Genomic DNA, 10,000 nt, shown 5'->3' with positions numbered 1-10,000 from the left:
CGATGAACCTTGCTAAACCCCATCCCACTTACTCACACTCACACTTACACTTACACTTACACTCACACTCACACTCACACTCACGCTCACGCTCACGCTCACGCTCACACACACACACACACACACACACACACACACACACACACACACACACACACACACATACACACACACACGCACACACACTCACACTCACACTCATACACACACACTCACGGAGAGAAAGAGGGAGGCAGAGAGCGAGAGGGAAGCAGAGAGAGCGAGAGTGAAACAGAGAGCGAGAGTGAAACAGAGAGAGAGAGACAGTGAAGCAGAGAGAGAGAGACAGTGAGAGAGAGAGAGAGAGAGAGAGAGAGAGAGAGAGAGAGAGAGAGAGAGAGAGAAAAGCAAGAGAGAGAGAGGGAGTGAAGCAGAGAGAGATAGAGAGAGTGAAGCAGAAGAGAGAGAGAGAGAGAGAGAGAGAGAGAGAGAGAGAGAGAGAGAGGAGAGAGAGAAAGAGAGAGAGAGAGAGAGAGAGAGAGAGAGAGAGAGAGAGAGAGAGTGTGTGTGTGTGTGTGTGTGTGTGTGTGAGAGTGAAGCAGAGAGAGAGGGAGGGAGAGAGAGGGGGGGCGATCTCATCCCTTGTGTCCTTTGACCCAAATGGTTTCCATCTTCGTGATCATACTTGTTTTTGCCCATATGTTGCAGGACCACAAACGTTTTTTGTGACGCGTAACTTGCTATGCATCGGGATCTTTAAATGAGCCGGGGAAAAGTTTAGAATTTTGATATTATGTAACAAGCTCGTTATGCACTTCATGGTGCTCGGTGAAAAAAAATTGTCAGGTGTGATTCATACTTTTTTGTAATGATGCAACCCAAATAGTGCATGATCTAGACCGTTAAGATCTCGAGTCCTTTGAGTATCATGATAATGCAACCTTCACCCTTTGTTATTTTGCAAAACACAAGATACTAGAGCGTGAAAGTCGACGCTTCAGTAAGTAGTGATCCTACGTTAGATCCTGATCCCGGGTGGGGTAGAGGGCGGCTCATAAATTGCACATCAGCACCGGTGATTATACTTTTTCTGTTCATTTTTATGACCACAAGTTTTATTCGGTTTATTATTTTCAAGCCGAGTCTTTATAATGTTTTCCACGGATTTACGCGATGCCCGTCAGACGAATGAAATTTCCAATTTGCGAAACTCAAAGGAAGCGAGATTTGCGTGTCAGGTTTAATGTCTTCAGCTTGGAGTTAAAAGTCCCTGCGATGCCCAGCGCCACCTTTACGCTCTCGAGTTTATTGGCCTTCGTACCCTTTCCTCGCCCCGGAGCCGCTTACTCATCCTTTGTGTGTCTTAGTGTGCGTGCTCACTGCCCTGCGCACCTCCAGAGGCCACCGGCGACTCGCAGCGAGCAACCAGAAGGAAGCACGCTGGAAGAGTCTCCGCAATAGGAGGAGGAGGATGAATGGCCAGGAATCGATGGGTAAGAAAAGTCAGGACTTTGGTTTACCGGCGCGTTGGTATTTCATTTAGGAACGGAGATTTATACTCGGCGACGCAATTTGTATCGTAATGTTGCTGGAGATGAGTGCACCTCTGTAAATGAGCGCGAATGATGAGGCCCAAAGGCGAGGCTTGGTCAGGACAGTGAGGGCTGTGTGAATGGCGTGCATCCGGTTTTAGCTTTCATGACAGAGGTCGGCGGTGCGTGCGAGGACGCAAGAGGTCAAGGCGGAGGAAATGAAATGAATGAAGATTCTTGCTTTGGTATTTCATTGGACGCTTTTGTCGGTGTATTTCTTTTCCTGGCTTAAAGAGATTGCATCCTGCGATTGTTTGTGTTTTTGCAGTGTGTGTGTGTGTGTGTGTGTGTGTGTGTGTGTGTGTGTGTGTGTGTGTGTGTGTGTGTGTGTGTGTGTGTGTGTGTGTGTGTGTGTGTGTGTGTGTGTGCGCGCGCGCGCCGTACACGCTCTTGTTTTTAAGATTTAGTTGATATGTGTTATGTTAATGCATTAATCAGTTATATTTTAAGCTTATTATTTAATAATTTAATGTTCTATTTTTGGGATTCACGCTGTGCTGCCTAGAAAGTACCAGCTAGTATCAGATTGCCAAACTTAAGACAAAAAACATGCAAATTGTAGGTTAAGCGCTTAGAAGAGGTGGCAGCGAGCGGCAAGAGGTACTTGGCCAGAACACTCCCAGGCGAGGCATCTCGCCCACCGTCGTCGTTCTTAGCGAGGAGGCGGGCGTGAGAGGATTTGCGTTTCGGGGCATCACGCCGATCCCAGCTGGTGTTCTGTTGGTGCTGTTGGTGAGGGAGAAGACGCAGTGTCCGTTGTTGTAGCTTCTGTTGGTTTCTGCAACGCATCCTGTGATTAAGTCGTCGTTGTCTAGAGTGTGACTGGTCCCAGATCGATAATTGGTATTGTGGCAAAAAACAAACCGTCGTGTCACCTGTTTTAATTAATTTGCATGTTTGCCGCGTGGTATCATTGTTTATTTTATGCCCTTTCATCTCGTTACACGTTGCGTTGTTTTCTTTGCAGAACTGTTCACTGTAATATTATGGCATTGAAGAGCCTGCGAGGGCTGGGAAGAGGGTGTCGGTTGCGGAGAGAGCGAGAGGGCGGCCGGGGAGGAGGCTCCTGTAATTAACCTGTCTTCGAGGCGCCTGCGAGAATAAGAGCGGGGATTAAGGTGGCCTGTCAGTTAATAATGTGCGTGGCGAACAGCATAGAACAATGGGCGCTTTTAATGAGCTACCACGCCCTGTAATGGCGGCCAGGACACCCTCTCCTCCTTTCCCTCCCCCTCCCTCTTCACCGCCTCCTCATTTTCTTTCTTTTGCTCCTTCTTCTCATCCTTCCCCTCTGCCATCCCCTGTTTCTCTGCGTCCAACCTTCTTTTTTTCCCTCCTAGTACTGCTGCCGCTAACTTCTGACTACTAACCACTAACCACTAACTACAAACTACAGTTACCTACTAATGACAACTACAACTACTGTTACTACTACTATTACTATTACTGTTACTTCTACTACTACTGCTGCTACTTTTACTACTTCTATTACTACCATTATTGTTATTATTATTAATCCCCGTCATCATCCTCACCCCCTCTCTGAATCATCACTTTCTTCCCCTCACCTGTTCACCTGCCTCCGAGCACGTGGAGACTGACGCCCACAGTGGGTGGCCTTAATGATCTCTCGCCTCATTCGGCAGATGAGGAATCATTCGTTGTTAATGAATTCGTATTGATATCCCTTTTTTTACCCCCTTTCAATAATGTTTGAATATTCCAACAAACACGCAAACATGAATAAATACACACACACACATACACACACACACACACACACACACACACACACACACACACACACACACACACACACACACAACACACACACACACACACACACACACACACACACACACACACACACACACACACACACACACACACACACACACACACACACATATATATATATATATATATATATATATATATATATATAAACACACATATACACATACATATACATGTACATACATACATGCATATATGCATATATACATATGTGTGTATGTACGTAATTATGTATATGAAAATATATAAGCCTGATATCTCGGCGAGAAAAACGACATATCGCCTTGAAAGCAAGTCACCACCGTGGTAAAAGTGTCAGCGCGCAGAACTGCGGTTGATTAGGAAGGGCATCCAATCAGGTGAGGGTGGTACTGCCAAATGACCTCTCAATAATAAGTTGGGAGAGTCCTAGATCCTGGCTGTTGAATAAACAAACCAACAATTATTTTATATATATACATGTACGTATCAATCAATCAATAACGGTATGTTCATGTTTGAGCAGCCGTGGACCTCTCCACCATCCTTCGCCACTCAACTCGATCTTGCGCTTTTCTTTCTACTTGTACCATCGACAGCCCGCAAACATCTTTGATGTTGTCGCTCAGTCTTGTCTTCGGTTTGCCTCTTCCTCTGTTTCCTATCAACATCCCTGTCAGTAAGTCTGTTTCAATACTTTTACTTCTCATCACATGACCAATAAACTTTAATTTCCTTTTGTTCAAGATGTCCAACAGCCGGTCTTTACAGTTTACTTTTCTCAGCACTTCATCATTCGTTTTCTTTTCCGTACATTTAATACCTAGAATTCGTCTGTAGCACCACATTTCAACATGTACGTATACATATATGTATATATGTATACATATATATGTGTATATATTATATATATATATATATATATATATATATATATAAAATATATGTTTATATTTTATATATTTATATATATGTATTAGATATATATATATATATATATGTGTGTGTGTGTGTGTGTGTGTGTGTGTGTGTGTGTGTGTGTGTGTGTGTGTGTGTGTGTGTGTGTGTGTGTGTGATTTATATATTATATTATAAATGTGTGTTGAGTGTTTTTCTTCATTTCCTTTTTTTGTGTGTGATTCTAGATGTTGATCGCTTATACAACGACATATGATATATTTCCAGAACCCTACCGTGTTTAATGCGAGATTCCTGTGAAAGTATCAAGTGATGAAAATCTTAATTTTCTTGTCAGTGGAAAAAATGATTCCGACACAAGAATAATTCACGGCACGGCGTCACGAACAGTGTAATTGTATCGCAGATGCGGAGATTACAGCGTGGGCCTGGTGAAAGGGTGAAAGAAGGAACGGGGCAGCAGGGAGGGCGCCGGTGCCGTAAGCCGTCCTGTATTGGCGGGAGGGTGACGTGGGCGAGATGGATGGGCGTGCATGTGGTCATTATATTACGGGAATTCGGAACTCCCCAATTTCTCGCTTGGGGGAAAGAGATACTAAGTGGGAAAGTTTCTTTGGGGAAGATGGGCGATCAGGATGGGGGATGAGGGGGGGGGGGAGCGGATGTGGTGGGATGTGGTTGGGGAGGAGGTGGAGTCGGGTAGAAGAGGAAAGGGGATTGGGTGGCTTTCGGAAATCGGAGTTTTAGAACAATTAGGTGGGGGTACGAGGGAAAAGTAGTACATCTGATCGCACTCTGATCCGCTTTCATTGCGGGGCCGATTCCGGTATGAGGCTACCTAACCTCCCCGTGTCTAGCCGAATCTAACCTTAGTCTACGCGAACCTAACCTAATGCAGAGAAAGAAGGAAGTGAAAAGAGGAAAGGAAAAAGAAAGGAAGAGAAGGAAGAGGGAAAATAAGAAAAGTAGAACGAGAAGGAGGAGGAAAAGAAGAAAAAGAAATGAAAAAGAAGGAAAGGAAAGGAAAAGGAAAAAAAGAGACTTGCTCTGAGAATAGATTATACGAATTACTTTTCGAGGCGACGCTTGTAGTTTCGGTTGTAGAGCTCGATCTGGGTCGGTGTCCTGATCCGTATCTCGGCGAAGGGTTGCGGGCGAGAACTCTCCGCGTCCGGTTCTGATCATTACGCAGCATAGTAGCCATTCCTGCCTGGTGGGAGGTCATGTCACTGCGGATCCCCGGTGACCCTGTAGCTCGCCGGGGCCTCCGCTATCTGTGCAAAATACCGTAACTTTCTACCCGCTGCTACATTTTATATTTCTTTATTATCTTCGAGTTATTTTGTGGAAATATCACTGCTGATCACATCTGACCACATGTTGTGACGCTGGGTTGAGGGAGTCTTTTCAGCCGAATATAATCGGTTGATTTATTCATTTAATTGTTTATTCGTTTATTTCGTAATGCAAGCGAAACCAGTCACTTTAAGATTTAGTGCGGCGCTTTAACAGGAGAATCAAAGCCACAGCGCCTCCCCAACTCAAGTAGAGAATCGGCTTTAACTTCCTCCACATCCATAGAAGCACATCTCCTCCTCCTTCCCCCTTCCTCCCCAGCCCGTCCCCAGCCCCTCCCCAGCCCCACTGGAAGAGTATAAAGACGCGCTACTCTGGGACAGGATTCTCGGCCAGGACTTAAGCAGCTCAGTGATTGTGGACACATCCCTCGCCTCCCTTCGATCTCGGGCTGCGCCGCTCGGGATCATTATACACTTCCTCTGCCCCTCGGCCAGATTCCCCTCACGTGCCTCTTTTCCCCTCTTGTCGCTATAAAGACGGATCATAGTGCGCCACACGCACGATCACTCAGGAAGTGCTTTACGTCGTCGGACAGTCGGACTTTCACTACCATGCTTTCCCTCGTTCGGGGTATGGAATGTTTGGGGCGGCTGTATCTGTTTTCTCTTTCACTCCTTTCTATTTTTTTAATGCTTGCGTGCTCTCTCCTCCATTCCCATTTCACTCTTTTACCTTTTACATCCTTGTTTTTTTCGTCCTCCATCCTCTCATTGGTCGCAATTTTTCTCCCTTTTTTACGCCTCCTCTTCCATAATCACCATCATCCTTTTCTTGTGCATCGTACAAAATAAATTTTAAATACCATGTCGTATGCCCCTGTGTTTAACAGTCGGCAATCGTGGGTTTGTCCGTTCATTTTTTATGCCTGTCTTGTTATTGTAATCAGACAGCCCAAGAATGGCAAGGCCCATTGTTAGAACTACAATAGTCAATTGCAGATGCTAAAAGTCGATGATTTACTGCCTCACGTGGCCTACAAAAAAGAAAAAAAGAAAATGAAACCGTATGCTAAAATAAACAAGGAAATGGAAACAAAGAAAAAGCAGATGATCGAAGACGAAGGAAGAGGAGTCCAAAAGGAGGAAGCAGCACCGAGGATGCGCACTCGAGGGCGAAGGGTGCAGGAGGGAGGCGCAATAAAGGCGGGGGGGGGGGGGGCAAGGAAGGGGAGGGCGAGAGAACCCAGCTTTATAGGAAAGCGCCGTCGAGGAGAAAGATGGAGGTGTCCCCAAGTGTCAGGGAGGATAAAGAACTTGCCTTGACGAAGGTAGGGCGAGGGTTTATGCCACCCTCCCCCTCCCACCCTTCATCGGTCCCCTCTTCCCCCTCCCTTCTCTCCTCCATGTTTCTCCGAGTGCTCGAAGGGAGGGAGGGAGGGAGGTGGGAGGGAGAGGGAAGACGACTGGATTTGTAGGAAATGGGTGGATGAGCGGAGATCAAGGGGGACATCCGAAGGGATATTGGATAATGAACACAAAACACGGGCGGACGTATCAGGAATTGCTTGATGAGGGGAAAACGTAGGGAAAGTTTTAGCCCTAGGAAATTTACTGATAGACCTCGCGGCCGTGAAGGAGGGCGAGGGAGCAGGAGGCGGGGGATTGGTGGCCGCGGCTTTAATGTTGTACTAAGGACGAGGCGTTTAAAACCAGCTGGGGAAGTTACGAGTATGACGGGAAACCTTTTACATCTCTCCCTCTCTCTCTCTCTCTCTCTCTCTCTCTCTCTCTCTCTCTCTCTCTCTCTCTCTCTCTCTCTCTCTCTCTCTCTCTCTCTATATATATATATATATATATATATATATATATATATATATATATACACACACGTTTTATTTGTTTACACACACACACACACACACACACACACACACACACACACACACACACACACACACACACACACACACACACACACACACACACACACACATAATACACTTTTACATATACATATAAACACACACACATACATATGTGTATATATATATACACACATATACATATGTATATATATATATATATATATATATATATATATATATATATTACATACATACATACATACATACATACATACATACATACATACATACATACATACATACATACATACATATATATGTACACTCTCTCTCTCTCTCTCTCTCTCTCTCTCTCTCTCTCTCTCTCTCTCTCTCTCTCTCTCTCTCTCTCTCTCTCTCTCTCTCTCTCTCTCTCTTTCTTTCCCCCTCCCTCCCTCCCTCCCTCCCTCCCTCCCTCTCCCTCCCTCCCTCCCTCCCTCCCTCCCTCCCTCCCTCCCTCCCTCTCTTCATCCTTCTCTCCCTCCTTCCCTCTCTTCATCCTTCTCTCCCTTTTCTCTCATTGTTTCATTGGAGGAAGCGAATCCAAAAAGCCTCGCTGCATTTTTTCTGCTCCCTCCCCTAACCTCCTGTGGGCTCACCGCGGCTGTGGTAGTGACGTCCAAAAGCCGTATAGGGGTGTCCCAAGGACGGAGGGGCTGCCTCTCGTGGCGTGGGTGCTCCTCAGGGCCGGGGAGGGGGTTAGGGTGGCAAACGGAGGCTGGGAGGAGAAGGGCAAGCCGGCCCAAGGTGGGGGGAGGGAGGAGGAGGAAGGGACTGGATTTCATAAGGTGGGTGTTTAGGTTCTTTAAGGGGCGGCACTGTCGATTGGCAAGGGGATGGACGTTTCATTAGAGCTCGAGGTGGTGGGCGGGTTGGAGTGGCTGGGAATGGCCGAGGGGGGATGAGCCAGGGGTGCGGGGGTGATAGGATTGAACATGTTGTACTTTAGGGTGGAGAAAAGAGGGCGGGGATCACAGGGAGATCGTTGTAGGGACTTTGATAGGAATGGGGTATAAACACCCTAACGACGTAGGGAAATCTTTTTGTGTTGACATTTAATAGTCCAAGGTTGAATGTTTTGACCCCTTAACTGTAAAATGGGTGGGCGTAGAGAGAGAGTGGGGAAGGAGAGACAAAGAATATGTCCGAAAAAAGTTAGTTATGTACATTATATATACACACCAGACATTGGTATTGCCATACCTTGACAAAGTTAGTAATGGTCAGTTATGGATGTATTCTGTGAAAGAACTAAACATGATTATAACAGGATCAGGTCCATTACATCGACGGTCATATTGCTGCCGATCGCTTGCGGTGACGGCATCAATCATGTGACAAGTGGCCGTGAAGTGCGGCTGCTATGACAGCGTTCTGGGATTTTGGCCAGACTTCGAAATAAAACGCGTGCCGCTGTGCGCTGCGATGCAGGGGCAGGACAGAGCTGAGGCAGGAGTCGTTCTTCCGAGTTCAGTAGATTATTTTGAACTTATGTAGATGGGATTTCTTCACACCTGGTTAGCGTCATTATTTAAGGTCACTCTTGGTCCGAGAACAATGGTTATGGCGTAATATTGTGTGTCTGCAAATGCGAATAAACACCAAACTAGTCGTGTAATGTGTAACGTGTCACGGTGACGGCGCGCAACTCCTCTGGCGCGAAGTTTTTACCGAGGTGGCAGCACAAAGGAAAGTTGTGAGTGATAGGAACTTTATGAAGGTTACCAATAGTCTTTTTACATTCTTTTTATTTTCGTCTCTCTCCTAAAGTCTCTCTGGTCTTTTTTTTCTCTTCTCTCTCTCTGCTCTCTTCTCTTTTTTCTCTCTTCTCTCTCTCTGCTCTCTTCTCTTTTTCTCTCTTCTCTCTTTCTCCTATTTTTTTCTTTAGTTTTGATTTTCTTCTCTTCTCTTTTCTCGTTTTATTTATTTTTTTTTTCTTCTCAATTTTTTCTTTTTCTCTTTTTTCTTTCTTCGCTTTTCTCGTTTTTCGCGTTTTCCCGTTCTCAGTTTTTCTTCTATTTATCTATTTCCTCAACATTCCTCTTTTCTCTATTTCCTCAATTCTCTTTTTCTTTATTTCTTTCTTTCTCCTCTTTCATCTCTCCCCTTCTTTTAATCTCGTCGCCTCTGTCACACTCCGCCTCCTTCTAGTGACATAGAACGCAGAGACATTGTGATTTATGTTCTCAGTTGAAAATTCGCTCGTTTATTTGTCCAGAATATATTCGCATGTGTTTGTATGCATACATACATACATACATACATACATATATATATATATATATATATATATATATATATATATATATATATACATATAAATACATATAAATACATACATACACACACACACATATGTAAGGAATGACAGAGCCCGAGAGAAAAGGCGAGGGAGAAATGTGTTGAGAACACTTCGCAAGGTAGAAGCTTCCAAGCACCCACCTTCAGGAGGAGCAGGAGGAGGAGAAGGAAAGTGAAATCATGATTCTGAAGATAATGTTGCCAATTGACACGACGAGGTGAAGATGCGCCG

The sequence above is a fragment of the Penaeus monodon genome, chromosome 8 (genome assembly GCF_015228065.2).
Source record: "Penaeus monodon isolate SGIC_2016 chromosome 8, NSTDA_Pmon_1, whole genome shotgun sequence".
NCBI classification, from domain to species: Eukaryota; Metazoa; Arthropoda; class Malacostraca; order Decapoda; family Penaeidae; genus Penaeus; species Penaeus monodon.
This window is presented reverse-complemented; position numbering follows the sequence as displayed.